Source organism: Sinocyclocheilus rhinocerous, unplaced genomic scaffold, assembly GCF_001515625.1.
Source record: "Sinocyclocheilus rhinocerous isolate Xijiao unplaced genomic scaffold, SAMN03320098_v1.1 scaffold887, whole genome shotgun sequence".
Classification (NCBI taxonomy): Eukaryota; Metazoa; Chordata; class Actinopteri; order Cypriniformes; family Cyprinidae; genus Sinocyclocheilus; species Sinocyclocheilus rhinocerous.
Genome location: NW_015634028.1, coordinates 1,405,840 through 1,421,343, shown reverse-complemented (window position 1 = coordinate 1,421,343; position 15,504 = coordinate 1,405,840).

The window sequence follows — 15,504 nt, the reverse complement described above, 5'->3', positions numbered from 1 at the left end:
AGACCCTCCAACTCACGTGTGTAAATGCAAATACTGACAAAAAAAAAAAAAACTACAGTGATTGGCACAATAAAAGACTGACTGGATACAGCACTAATACATTAGTGCAAGTATTTAAATATTAAACCACCTGAGGACATCAATTTGGTTCACTTACTCATAGTTTCAAAAACACCAGTAATGCCCTTTGTGACGTCTGGTCTTTGCTGAAGGGTCTATGTCTCAGAGCAGAGAGTTTGCAGTTTGTGACATTCCTTTTTATTATTTTCAGTGAGTGTATGGGGATAATTGTGTCTCTTTGATTTACATATATGGGAGACTGAGGCTAGTTGTCATGAGATCTATATTTAAGGTTTAACGTTCCAAGCATCTAATTCAAATTTGTGCATTATTGTGAGTTTTTCTACAAACTAAAATTACAGAGTCATCTTATTTTTTTTTTCTAATGGCTGTTAAGTTACTAAAAAAATGCATATTAAAAGCACACATTAAGACATAAGTAAATTATATAATGAAGTTAGAATTTAGAAAGGTTGTGTGTTCTCGGGACGGGTATTTTTATTAAATTATTTTGTAAATTTCAGGTCAGAGCAAGTTACATGAATTTTATGCAACTGATTCATTACAATTAAAATTTTGTTTGATTAAAGTAGTGGGTATGTTTACATTGTTTGCTGTTTTATGAATGTATGAACTTTCATCATTTTTATTCTTGTGTGTGTGTTTGTGTGTGTGTGTTTGGTGTTTATTTATTTAATTTTTATTGTTTAAAAAAAAAACCAAAATAAAAAGGCTATTTAACAACAGATTACTATTGCGACAAGTTTCCCCAAGGTACAACATGGCATGATACTGGAGCATGCTGTCACAAATGGTTAATATGTGGTAAACTAACCATACTGTATAACTATAACTGGAAAATAAAGATTTTTCAAAAGTAATTTTCTTTTCTTTTCTTTTCTTTTCTTTTCCTTACCTGTGTGCTAATATAGACTTTCAACAACATAATGCGTAGTGAAATATTCACTAGAATAAAAAAAAAAAATAGACAATTTACACTAGTCTCCCCTGTATTGGGATGGGGAGATTAATCCTGTTAACTTTTATGCAGGCAGCATTTATTTGAAAATGAAAATTACAAATGCAAATGAAAGAAAAACGACAATAAAACAGAACAATGAAATTTAATTTATTAATAGGATTTTCTTTTCACAGTGAGGTTTAAGACAATAAACATTTTATGTATTATTCCCAGTATTTTTCCTTCAGTTCCAGTAGATTGTGTCTGCATCTAATAAATAAATAAATAAAAAGTTGATTGTGATGTAGGTGCATCTTGTACGTCCTGGTTTTTGCAGTCGGTGAACAACAGTTTATCATGATGTTAGAGTGTGTATCAGTAAACTGGGTCAGAGAGTAGACTTCTCATAATCCACACTGCATACAGCTAGAGGTCACAGCACACACACATGCACACACAAATGTTTTACATATGATGTAAGAGTGACAAACAGAAGATATTCTACTAATTCAAATGTGTTTGCTTGCTTAATTAGAGTGTCTTTTTAAGCATGATCACACATTTTCAATAGACAGTTTCCCTTCACTGCAAATGACAATTATCGATTGGACACATTAAGCATGTCTCTTTGTGACACACACACACACACACACATATAGATCTCACTCTTTACGCATTGTTCTATCATTCATGTTAGTAAACAGACAACCAGTCTTTCAATCATGTGAGAATGACCAGATGACAAGCAATGACTGATGTCACTGCATGTGGAAATGAAAGTGCTGTCCCTCTGTGTTCTAACAGACGTAATCACACACATCAGGCTAGTAAAAGACACTAATTATTTAAGGATCCGCTGTAAAGTGACTGACTTCAGTTGTAGAAGCAGTCACACCACTCATAAATATTTAGCTCAGACACAACTTGTGGGCTGACCTGCTGCTGTGCATCGATTCCTGATGAACAATGTCAAATTATTATTTGTAGTGTGGCCAGCAACACTGCTCTGCATGGGTGATTAATGCAAATCTACAGATGAGGGGGAAACGAGGAAGAAGAAAAAAAATCCCCCTCAGTGACATTATTTTTAAAAGAAGCATACAATGATAATGGGCATGCAATCTTCTTTGACAAGCACTTTCCAATGACAGACATAAAAGAAACAAATCTTATATTAAATAGTCTATTTAATATAACATTTGTTTGTATTATATTTGTCACTTTTTTATGTAAATCTGTTATAGTTAGTGAAACTGTTATGGTTACTGTACATATCTCAAGGATTGGTTTCGGGATTTTGACACTTTCAGCTTTCCATAGCCTAATGCACATTGGATGCTGATGACATTTCTATGTCACTGAAATTACCAAGCATCAAAAGTGGTATAAACAAGTTGATGAAAAAAACAAAATAAGACTTAAGATCGCATTTGGTGCCAATAAAGCTTGTGAAAAAAAAGAAGAAAATATATACTGATAATTATGAACTGAAAACTTGTCCTGTTCCCTTTGAAGAGAGAGCTGGTCCACAGTATTTACTGTAATGCAGACTACAGTCTGCTGTGGATATTGGTCTGCATGTTAAACAGATCCACAGTCCATGTGGATTTTATTGAAGTATTGAACAGGGTCATTATGTCTTCTGATCTGATTGATAAACTAAGGCGAGATTTTCCATCTCAGCAACATGCAGAAGCAGTTAATGTTTCCCAGGGCAGGCATGTTTCCGATTCAGTTGCTTTTAATGAACCTTCTCTTACTGGTCAGTGGAGTAGAAAAAAAAAACATCCATTCATGTTTTACGGGAAAATAGACAGACGGAGAGGGATAGTTAGATCAGAGTTTAAGTATGGTAAATGGTACAATACAAATGTCTAGGTGTGACAGATAACTAGGTGATTTGTGGAACTCTTTAATAATTGGAAACAAATAATTGTTTTAATTCGCATGACTAATCAGAATAATTATGTTAAATAACTATGTTTTTAAAATATGATGACCACACGAACACGGGTACCGAAGACAACACATGCATACAAGTTATTGGCATATTTTGATGACTAAATGTTTTTAAGTTCGAGTGCATGTTGGTCATGATGTCATGTTGTAAAATGTCACAGTGATGGGTAACATTCTCCCTGTCAGCATACTTACACTGAACCTGCAAAAAATACAACACTGTCTCTCTCAATCTCTTTCTGTCTGCCTCTCACGCTCTCTGTGAGACATACCCATGCACGAGAATGTGTTCGTGCTTGGTAAATTGCACAGGCTTTTGTCCTGAAGGAATATACATTCAAAACTGTGCATGCCTCATTTCTGACATTTGGCATTTGTAAATATTCCATTTAAATCTGAATATAATATAATGTAATATAATATAATACTGAATGCAGTTTTTTTTTTTTTTTACCTTTTCAAGGAGAGGTAAAATATTTTAAACCACAGGATATGACTTGAATAGCTGAAGAACACCTTTACTGTATGTGTTAATACAACCATTTGTCTGAACACATCAATAGTAGCCTTTGCTTTATTCCCTGTACAGTTGTGACATACTGTTATCAAACTATTTTTCATAACATAAATTACTTTTTAAGGACAAGTTAGAGTCTCCTCTTTTCATGTGATTATAACATTGTCATAATGATTTTGTAAAAAAAAAAAAAAACGTTTAACGTTTAAAGGGGTCAGGAAAAATTGAAATCGCATCATATGACCCCTTTAACACAATTAGTTTAGGTTTGTACAAAAACAAGTAAATTCAAACAAGTAATGTTTTGTTGAACCAATTACAATGAATTTAAGTTACTGTGATAATAAGTAGCAATAAAATGTTAGTAGGTTAAAGACAATTCAATTTTTTGGTAACACTTTAGAATAGGGAAACACATATTCACTATTAACTAAGAGTTTTCCCTGAACAAACTCCTAATTTGCTGCTTATTAATAGTTAGTAAGGTTAGTAGTTTTTAAGTTTAGGTATGTGGTGGATTAAGGGATCTAAAATACGGTCATGCAGAATAAGGGATTAATATGTGATTTATAATTACTAATAAACAGTCAATATGCTAGTAATATGCATGCGATATGCAACTAATTAATAGCAAAACTGTGGTCCTTAAAATAAAGTGTTACCCATTTTTTATATGAAACATCAGATGATCTAGTAAAAAATGACTGGTGTCAGTATTGGCACGATCGGTTATTGCTCATTTAGTGAAGCAACACAGATCAAGGGTATAATGTATTCTCTCCCACAACCTACATTTTAGAAATTTGAGTGGATTGAATACAATTAAATTGTGACGGAAAAATTGAAATCGCATCATATGACCCCTTTAACACAATTAGTTTAGGTTTGTACAAAAACAAGTAAATTCAAACAAGTAATGTTTTGTTGAACCAATTACAATGAATTTAAGTTACTGTGATAATAAGTAGCAATAAAATGTTAGTAGGTTAAAGACAATTCAATTTTTTGGTAACACTTTAGAATAGGGAAACACATATTCACTATTAACTAAGAGTTTTCCCTGAACAAACTCCTAATTTGCTGCTTATTAATAGTTAGTAAGGTTAGTAGTTTTTAAGTTTAGGTATGTGGTGGATTAAGGGATCTAAAATACGGTCATGCAGAATAAGGGATTAATATGTGATTTATAATTACTAATAAACAGTCAATATGCTAGTAATATGCATGCGATATGCAACTAATTAATAGCAAAACTGTGGTCCTTAAAATAAAGTGTTACCCATTTTTTATATGAAACATCAGATGATCTAGTAAAAAATGACTGGTGTCAGTATTGGCACGATCGGTTATTGCTCATTTAGTGAAGCAACACAGATCAAGGGTATAATGTATTCTCTCCCACAACCTACATTTTAGAAATTTGAGTGGATTGAATACAATTAAATTGTGACAAAATGTTCAACAACTGTGTATCTTCAGCTCATGTTAGGGTCATTTCTGCAGTTTGGTGCATTTTATGTCCCCATGAAACACTACTGCATATTTTATTGCTTTTTTTTTTTTCTAATCAACTTTCATTCCGTCATGCATGGATGTACCCCCATTACAGCATCCACATAGTTAAAAAAAACAAAAAAACAAAAAAGAGCACTTGACATTACCATGCAGTTTTGAGTGTTCGATTTGCTTATATATTTTTTTATATAAAATACAATTTTTGTGATGAATATATATATTTTTTTCATGCAAATAAATTACATTAAATTAGTTTATGCTACTTACTCTATTTAAGCACCCTAGCATATTTAGTCACCCTAGATCACGTGACTTTCTAGAAGCGACATAATTTCCTCGGACGAAAAAGCTTCTCCAAGAATAAAGTATTAATCATAAAATGTTCTCTCTTGGCAACCCTGAATAGAATAGTAAGTAAATAAGTAAATAAATAAATAAATGCATAAACAAATAAAGTGTTTTTCTTCCTTTACTAATTTTTCTTCCTGACAGGGAAGAGTGTGAACAGACATGGTCGGACATTGCATACTGAAGCACAGAATAAATTATTCCTCTGCTTTGACACACCTGATTTTGAAAGTTCAAGCAGAAAACCAATTATAATGAGCAACACGGACCCTGAAGCCTGTCCATCCACAGCACACATGAAATCCAAAAGAACATGTAAACAGAGAGGTGCAATGTGAGCACAGTAAGCCATCGGTCTATATGAAAAGAGCATTTTCATGGGTTATTTAGTTTGCATGTGAGAGTGACCAGATGACAGAGCTTATTTATACTGTGTAGCACATATCTGTTTCCTGTTTTTATGATGAAACCTAAAACTTAAAGATACCATGAAATGAAAAATTGAAATTTGTGACTTTTAGTATATGCTAGTTTTGAGGTCATCTGTGTGCTAGTGTACTATTAAAAGTATACAAAAACAATAAGGCATATCAACTTACTTTTACACAATTATAACTTACAATGTTTATCTTTTTATGGTCTGCCAAAACCAATATGTATGACATCATTTCCAATCCAAAATAAGATTTTGGAACTTTTTAGATTTAGAATAACATCAGAAGTAGTAGTTCTCAGCTGGTGGGTCACCGCTCTGTGCTTTTAAGTTAACATGTAGAATTATAAACAAAATCAATAATGGAATCATTTAAATTGGATACTTCTTTTTCTGTGTGGTGTGTCATTGTCCAGCACAGGTCAGTGACTCAGAGACAAACACAGAGACACATACCTTACATTGCATGCACTCAGACCCAAAAGCAAAGCCACCATGTGTCACAGCTAACCCTGATATGACCTGCAGAGTCCTGACTTACAAGAGTGTGATAATAAGAAAGGAAAGTGTAGAAAACAAAGTGTTTATGGTTATAGAGAGAGAAAGCAAGATAAAAACAAAACAAAACAGAAAGAGCGAGGAATGTGAAAAAAAAGACACTAACCCTTTACCAGGGAGAAAGAAAGAGAGTAAGACAGGGGAGGTCGAGAGGGAGGGAGCAATGATTCTGTGATAAAAGGAGGAAAATAAGTCTGATTATCACAGAGTTGGAAGACGTCAGACAGACAGGCCGGAGTCATCTCAAAACTCAGGAGGAAAGGAAGAAGACAAGAGGTCGCAATTATCCCGGGCAGTTCCTGCGCTACCTGCTACACATGGCCGTAATGTATTCCAACAACACCTGTCTGTGGCACACGGGGAAAATTCTAATTAAGGGAGGAGGGAATTTTGACACATGTGAGGAGCAGATCAATATTTAGCACCATAATCGGCAAATCCTGAAGCTTCCTGATGGTCTGTGCCGTAACAGTCCATTATAACGGGTGTTTCCCCCCCACCAACTTCAACAGAGTAAATGAATCAAACACTCATCTTTCGTCTTCATTTATTCACAGAAGACCACAGAAAGAGAGAGGAACAGGAAGAATGCTCTTATTCTTAAAGACATTCCATTGCCTGACTCTCAGATAACATATGCAAGATGGTGAAAAACAGAGGAACAGAACAGTGGTCAAAGACATTGGTCTTACGCATATGTGGGTGGTACATAATGTGTGAACGACCCCCTAGAGTTACTCAAAAACCTCACAAATCACACAAACACTACTTATGAAATGTGTATTGCACATACACATGCACACCAGATACCATAGAGACAAATTTGTAGCAAGCAAAGTAATAACTTTGAATATCAGATTTATAATGTGGAGACTCAATGACGGAGAGTCCAGTAACAGTGATAATAGGTGTGAGGGGGGACAGAAATGGAGGAGGGGGCAAGATAGGTAAGCAGGATGTCCCCTGCCTGACTTTGTCAGCACATCTACATGTTCCTGTATGTAGCTGACACCAACACCACTGCTTTCTAGCCCGAATCACTCCAATTAAGAGCCGTCCAACTGCGCTTCCAGACACGTACACCAGTGACACCCAATGGTCCATGATCTGTCTCTACCTTGGCATAATGAAGGAATTTTAAAAGCAGGTACACCCTGGAAAACAGGATGACTGCAACCCTAGAACACACAGAATACACACACACACACACACACACAGACACACACACACGCACGCACACATCTGCAGAGTGAGGTCTGGTAACTAAAATATGAAAGAGAGAGTGAAGAATGGATGATTTTTATTTTATTTTATTATTATTATTATTATTTTATAATGATTTTTCAGAAGGTATACGTGCTATATAGGTATACAACTATATTTTAGAATTTTTGCTTTTAGAATTTGTGTTCAGGTTCCAACTGAGCCAAGCTGAAGATCAGTCTGGACAGCTTTATAGCATTACACAATGGCTTGATAAGCATAAAAAACACTGCTCACACACACACACACACACACACACACACACACACAAGTGTCAGTTTTAACCTATAGTATTGCTTTGCATTTTTGGAGGAAAATGTGATGTTTTTGGTTATTTACCATATCAGTGTGTCAGTTAAAGGGAAAATTAATAGTTATTAGTGCACATAAACATGGCAGTCAGATGGTGATATGATCTTACAGATACAAATGTGTAATAGAGCAGCACATATATTGATTTATATTTCAGAAAGAGTGGATATTGAATCTTGATATCCAATGCAACAATATAAAGCTCATCACACAAACGTGACCCCTATTGATCGATTCCGCCTATGAGTGGCCCACCATTTTTTACCCGTATGCAGTAACATTATCTCATAAGGTCTTTAACTCTGTAACTGAATTCCTGCCTGGCAAATTCAATTGTACTTTTCCATTCCCAGCCTGCAATGTAATATGTGCATTTTGATTTGATTTGCTCCTCAAAATACATACATATACATATTATTTATTTGGTTTCCTGGAGGTAAAAAAGTCAATACTTGTAGCTGTCTCTCAGAATCCTAAATGCACCACGAATCAGTAAGATAGTTCTTTAATCTAATAGAACAAGAGCACATCAGTTGTTAATTCCACACGATTAAATATTTCCAGCATTGACAATGTCTTATTTCCTCTCGTATATCCGTCATTTGTCCTGTTGCGGGGGAAATGGGAATATTTTAAATCTACTGAAATCGAATTTCAAAAGGTCAAAATCTCTTAACAAATTGAGATGAATTCAAACCACTGTGTGATCATTTCCCTACAACACGAAAGATGCATTTTACAGGTGCAATCAAAGATCTGCTTTTGAGTGTTCAGTCATTTTTATTTGTTTAGTCATTGTTTGCATGAAATAAACCCACTAACAATAATGACAATGCTGCTATGTTTAATTTTAGAAGGATATATATAAACTATATGCTATTATTTATGTAATTGCTACACCTTCAACAGCAGGTTCTCATCTTTGGTATACTGTCTGCTGGATAAAGACCACTGTGTGGGACCAGCACCAGGGTCAGATCATTTGTCTCCCTGGTTCTCTCCCTGCATGGTATTATATAGAAGGTGGAATTATTTATTTTTAATGTCAATATAAAGTGGTTGCATATTGTTAAAACTAATCGTATAGTGATATCTTTGTAGGACTGTCGACTCTAGATCAGTGGCAAGGGAAAGCGAATGTCCGGTGAATATCACCTAAAAATAACTTTACGGCGCTAGAAAAGCGATTATAAAGAAAATGCAGAGCATTGCATTCTTCTGATCTCATCTGCTTGCCTGCATAGTTTGCTTCATCAGTAAGGTGTATTCTGAGATGTGAGGTCTTGTTTATATCACTGTATTTGTTCATTGAGGCGCGTTAAGCATGGTTGGGGAATCCTGCACTGTAAAAATGATTGTAAAAATGCTACAGTAAAAACCTGTTAACTGGTTAACAGTAAGTTTCCATATATGGTGAATAAATGTAATTACATTGAATGTAATTTTACAGTAAAATACTGTTAAAAATACGGTTTTTGAAAGTGAAAAAGAAAAAGCCATTGTGTAATTTACAGTGAAAAACAGTAAATTGACACTCCCAGAATTCCCTGCATGACACTTCATATTTCATGTTTTTTGTTGAAATAACATGTTTCTTCTTAGTTTTTTTCTTATCAGTTGTGTACATTAGGGTGTACATCTTACATCTAATGTTGTTAAATTAATGTTTATTGCATTATTTCAGTATCATGTGTGTCACCATGATGGGGTTTAATGTTTGTGTGAATGACACTGTGTGCAACTTCTACAGGTATATATATAAGTATCACCCTCCTCAGCTCGTAGAAAAGCTGTTTGTGATGAGCTTTGGTTCATCATGTGACTTTCTCATCACGTTAATTGGTTTATTAACATTACATCAGTTAATTTAATACGGTATATTATTGTGAATTTAAGTTAAGTCTGTAAAACCTAAAATGTTGCTACCATGTTTTTTATGGTGAAGTTCTGGCAACCACAGCTGCGGTATTTTACCGTAAATGTCACAGATTTTTTTTTACAGTGTGGAGTGTGACATCAGAGGGAAACCCCATTATTGCAACTCAGCGTCACACAAGCCGTGATATAAAGTTAAGGAAACTAAGCACCCGAAAACAATATCTTAGATGTAATGTTAGTTCTGTATATCAGCGTTGGGTAAAATAGCATTATAATCTCCTTTGGTAGAGAAAGCTGCTTACCTGTGGCTTCACGGGGAAACGAGTAACAGCGAAGATGCTGAATTAAAGGTAAACACAGGTTTTGAGTCTTAATCAGCTTTTCCGCATATACATACTGGCCCTGATAATCATAACTTCTACCGCTTACTCCATTTCTGCAAATGAGTTTTTTGTGAATGAATAGGCTTGTTCGGCGCTGCGCAGAACGATCGCTGTATGACATCAAAGTATCGTTCTGTGCAACGCCGATGCATCTGGAACAAGCCTAATGACTTGCTCTACCTGTTGCTTTGGTCTTCATCAACACCCGCTTGCGTGGCGTGGTGGTGAGCGACTAACAGCTGATGCAGAATCATGCATCGGTACTCTACTGCTATTCCTGCAGTTCCCGGATGTGCAATGCTGAATTTTCAGCCGAATTTGAACCACTGAATCAGTGGAAGCGAATTTGTGAAGTGAAATAAAATGGAATGAAAATTGCCTGTCGAATATTATACATCGTATTTTTAAACAGATTGAATATTTGAATAGTGAACTCTGGAAGGTGAATATGAATTATTGAATTTTTAATTATGAAAATGTGTGTGAAATGTATTTGAATTTAAGGTAACACTTTATTTCGATAGTCCACTTTAGACATTCTATTAACAGTAAGTACCTTTGCAACTACATGTCAACTAGCAGTTAGTAGAGTATTAGTAGACTGTCTGCTTAACACTTAAGACTATCTTCTAACACTTTCTTTGTCAACTTATTCTACTAACCCTAAACCTACCCTGTCTACTCTGAGAGTTAGAAGACATGTAGTTGCAAATTAATGAGAATTAGTTGACATGTAGTTGACATGTAGTTACAAAGTTACTTATAGTTAATAGAATGTCTAAAGTGGACTATCGAAATAAAGTGTAACCGAATTTAAATATTGACAGCTTAAATAAACAACTAGGCTAAGTTAAATTTCAGCCCCCAAAATGCAAGCCCTGAAAAGGCATAAAAATGCAAGCAATGTCAATTCAACATGCTTTTTTTGTTTCAAAGCCATTTGTCATTATTTTACTTCCATACAAGACGTTAACGAACTTCTTCAAAATGACTGATATCATCACAATTGTGCTTAGATTAATATTTATTAGGGAGCTGTCATAACTTTGAGTGCATTTTTAAAAATTCATACATTGATTAATTCATTCATTCGAGTGTTGTAGTCATGAAATGATGTCTCCCATATTACAAGGTGTATTTATTAACAGGGGTTGAGGTTTTATTTTATTTTATTATTATTATTATTATTTTTTTGTTTTGTTTTTGTAGTGTAACTGTATTGTGTTGTGTATGAGTGTCTGTGTATTGTCCTGTAAAATTGCGACTGATAGTCATCCAAGGAGAACATATATATGTTCCGTGCTGAGTGTGTAAATGGTAACAAAGCTGTTATTTCATAGTGAGCAGTAGCCTATATGTGCTGTGTTTCATACAGAAAAACAATGTTTATGAATAATCTGGAATATTTGCTTCCCTTACTATTTATTTTGTTCTTCATTTAAAGTGTTGTCTGTCCTGGTATTGTTATTGAAAAACGTAGTGACAAAGAGGGAGATATTTTTATTCAAATACTTTCAAAAGAATGAAGACAGACAAATGAGATGTGCTGATCTGCTAGAGAGAGAGAGAGAGAGAGAGAGAGAGAGAGAGATCTAAACATTTTGGAAAGTGACGTTAAAAAGGAGCAACTTGATTGGTCATTCTATTTTTTCAATATTAGGAACAGGAGATCCAAAAGTCAGAAGACAGCAGATACATCAGCATTATCTTGAACGAGTGGACATTACAGAGTGTCAGAGAAGATGGATTTCTGATAGAGAAGAGAAATTAGAATGTAGCATCATTGGCTGAGAGAGAAAAATGGAAGACAGAAGCTCTATTTTAAACCCTAGTGAGCTGCATGTGTACTGTCTAGAAACGGAACCTCAGAATGTGATGGATTAGAACACTACATAGTCAGCAAGTCCACATGATTCACAGTTGATTCCAATTGAATTTAATGTTAGCATGCTGCTAAGCTAACAACACTGTAACAAAAGTAATAAATATAGAGCATATTGGGTAAATTTGTTCATTTTTATTTAAAAACTATTTTATCAATATTTCTAAATTATGTTTTTTTTTCATACCTTTTGGAACAGCATTCACATCGACAGCAACTACTTCTGTCTGGGTAGGCAGCTCACTAGATTTTGGAGTTTGGAGTTGTTTTCGTGAGTTGCTTCTTGTGTAGTGTTGCACAGCACATCTCTGTTGGAGGCACCACTGCGACTGACAAATCGCCATGATGTTGTGTGTCACACTTTTGTAACATGTCTGTCATACTGCTTTAACACACACGCTCCAACACCTTCTGATGTGAGAGAAAGACAGAAAAAAAAAGATGAACATGAGAGACAAAAAGAGAAGCATGGCCTTTAAAAAAAAAAGAGAGAATAGCACTTCCTGTCTCAGAAGGAAAAACCATATAATTTGCAATAATGGCCCAACAATAGCATTTTTCTGTGGAGAAATTATAGTGAAAAGTGCTGCTGAGATTTCCTCACTGGCAGAAACAGATCCACAGTAGAAAGAAGTCTTGTTTACTTGGTAAAATAGCATCAATTAGGCAAAGATGGTGGAATTAGCATATGCTCTTAATGGACTGGCCTTTGCCGAAGGTTCTCGGGGCTGTGAGGAGAGGGACATGTTCTGGAAAAAGCAAGAAAAGGTCATGTGTCTGCTGTGTTCAGGTGATCACGTTTTCCTCCAAACACTTGTGCATTTTCTCCTGGATTCACTGTGAAATATCTCACAGTAGAAATGTTTGAAATGATTTATGAGGGAAGGGTCATTGCATGCGCCGTAAGTGAATTTAATTCTGTTGTAAACAATATAAAGATTCAGCAGAATTTTTCTCTAATTATTCTAATTTAGTTTTGTGTTAAGCATATTCCATGCTTAAACCCATTAATGGGGTAGTTCATCCAAAATGTAAGATTCTGTCATCATCATCATCATCCTCCTGTTGTTGCAATACTGGCCTTTCTTTCTTCTGTGAAAGTATGACAACTTTCACTCTTATAAACGATTAAAGAAAAACATTTTTTATTCAAATTATTTTTGCATGCTTTATTTCTAATGTTTTATTACATTTTAATAAGTCTTTATGTGTCTACATACCCCACATGTTTACTCGGCGGTGTGGAATGTGCAAAGATCTTGTTCTCCTCAAACTGTGTATCAGTGTGGCTGCACTAAAATGTCTACGCATTTGTGCAGCACAAATATACAGTGCTGAAAAGAGAGAAGACAAGAATTGAGGTGATTGGCAAAAAGGCAAGATTGTAGTCTAAAGCATTGATATATGTTAAAACAAATCAAATATGATACATCAGGCTTTGAGGAACGTTTATTTGTATATCTCTCAATCTTCACTGTATTGCACAATAAAAAAGTATAGATCTTTGATACTAAAACTAAGCATTTCGATTTCACTTAAAAAGACAGTGGAATATAAAAAGATGTTGGAATATATATATATATATATATATATATGTATATGGGTCAAAGACGTTAAGATGTCCGCATCAAAAGAAATTGACAAAAGTGATTTTATGTCCATAGAAAGCACACTAAATGTAAATAAAGTGTCTACTTTTAAGGTTTCAAATAAGTTTTTGGAGAATAAAATGTCAAAATTTGGTTGAAATAATGTTACATTGTCATTCAGTGTAACACAATATTTATGTAAAAATCCAAACAACATGCTTATTCCGACTTAAATGAGTAAAAATTCTTACTGACAAATGGGCAAAACCTAGGATAGTGGCACATTTTAAAAATGTAAAATTACAACTAATTAGTATTTGGGGTGAAAGTAATTAGTCTTTTAATATGTCATAAATTGATTTTTGTTGTAAATATGTCTGACAAGATTGTTACACTGAATGGCGTTTTAGTGGGTCTACACATTTTGTATGTCTCCCTTTAACACATCTGATGACATCATCGATTCATTAGGAGAGACTCCATAAACCGAGTTTATCAGATAACAGAGATATACACAATGTGCAGAGTGGTGGGTTTGAAAACCACTGTAATGCATTGCATGTGTCATATATACTTTTTTTTTGTCAATTTTTGGTATGTCAAGAAAAGATCAGATCTGAAAAAGATCAGCTTGGACATTCTGCCAAATATCCATTTGTGTTTTACAGAGTGAAAATGCAACTCATGCCAGTTGTGGAGTGACATGACTAACTTAAGAAATGGTGGGGAGACCCATTCATTTAGATTCAGGCAAGACACTTGTAAATTTCATTAGAATGTTAACAGGAAATTAGCACTAGTCTTTGTGCTTTCAGAAAGTTTTGACAGCAGACAACACTGTAAGACTCGTTAAGAACAAAAAGGAAGAAATTAGCAGTCAAATTAGTGCTGTGGTCAATATTCCTCAGTACAGGAGAGAGCTAATCAATCAAAACAGTTCACCAATTCATTTTAATTATTCATCAGTTACAACCCACTGGCACACTCTACAATTCCCTCCAAATATGCTATTTCATCATTAAGCGGGGAATAATTATGTCTGTTTGGATAAGCGGAGAGAATTCATCGGCTCTCTCTCCTTTCAATATCTCTCCTCCATCTGCAACCTCTCGAATTGACTGGTCTTGCACAGTTGCAGCCGAACGAGAAAGAGAATTGTTGGTGTCGAGCCGCAGTTTACAAATATGACATCTCCTCTGGTACGGCCGCAGATATGAAATATTGATTTATACGCAGTAAAAGGTCTTATAAAAATGATCACATACACATGAGGGATTAATGCCTGAAAGATCGATAGAAATTTCATTCCTGACGCTGGACTGTCACCTACGGTGAAATGCTAAAATAAAGAAATCAATATTATCTATGAAATGTCAAATTTATTATAATTATGTGGATGAAAGCTGGCCAAGTGGCTCCCGAGAGGCCAGGAGGGATAGGTTACCCTGTTCAGGCTCCCCTCGCGGTTCACACGCTCCGCCTGCCAATTTGAGCGCAATATCGGAGTCGAGGGTTACCGGCTGCTCTCGGAGGCCAAAGTCCTGCAGGAATATTTAACGGCGTGTTTGGAAAGCCGTGCTCGGGGTTGAGCGGGTTGTAACAGCTGCTGACGTGGGATGACAGTTCTCTCCTTTCCCGATTGAGACCTGCCTGCTCTCCTGCTGTCTGTCTCGCAAAGATGATGTCACAGAGGACAAAAGACAAGAACGGCATGTCACGAGATGTCAGTGTTGAAGACATATTCCCTTTTAACACTTATTGATTTCCTTCAGAAAGGCACAACCTCTTTGTCCTCCTAACAACACAGGATTGATGGGAATCCTGTTTATTAACATCACTTCACTTT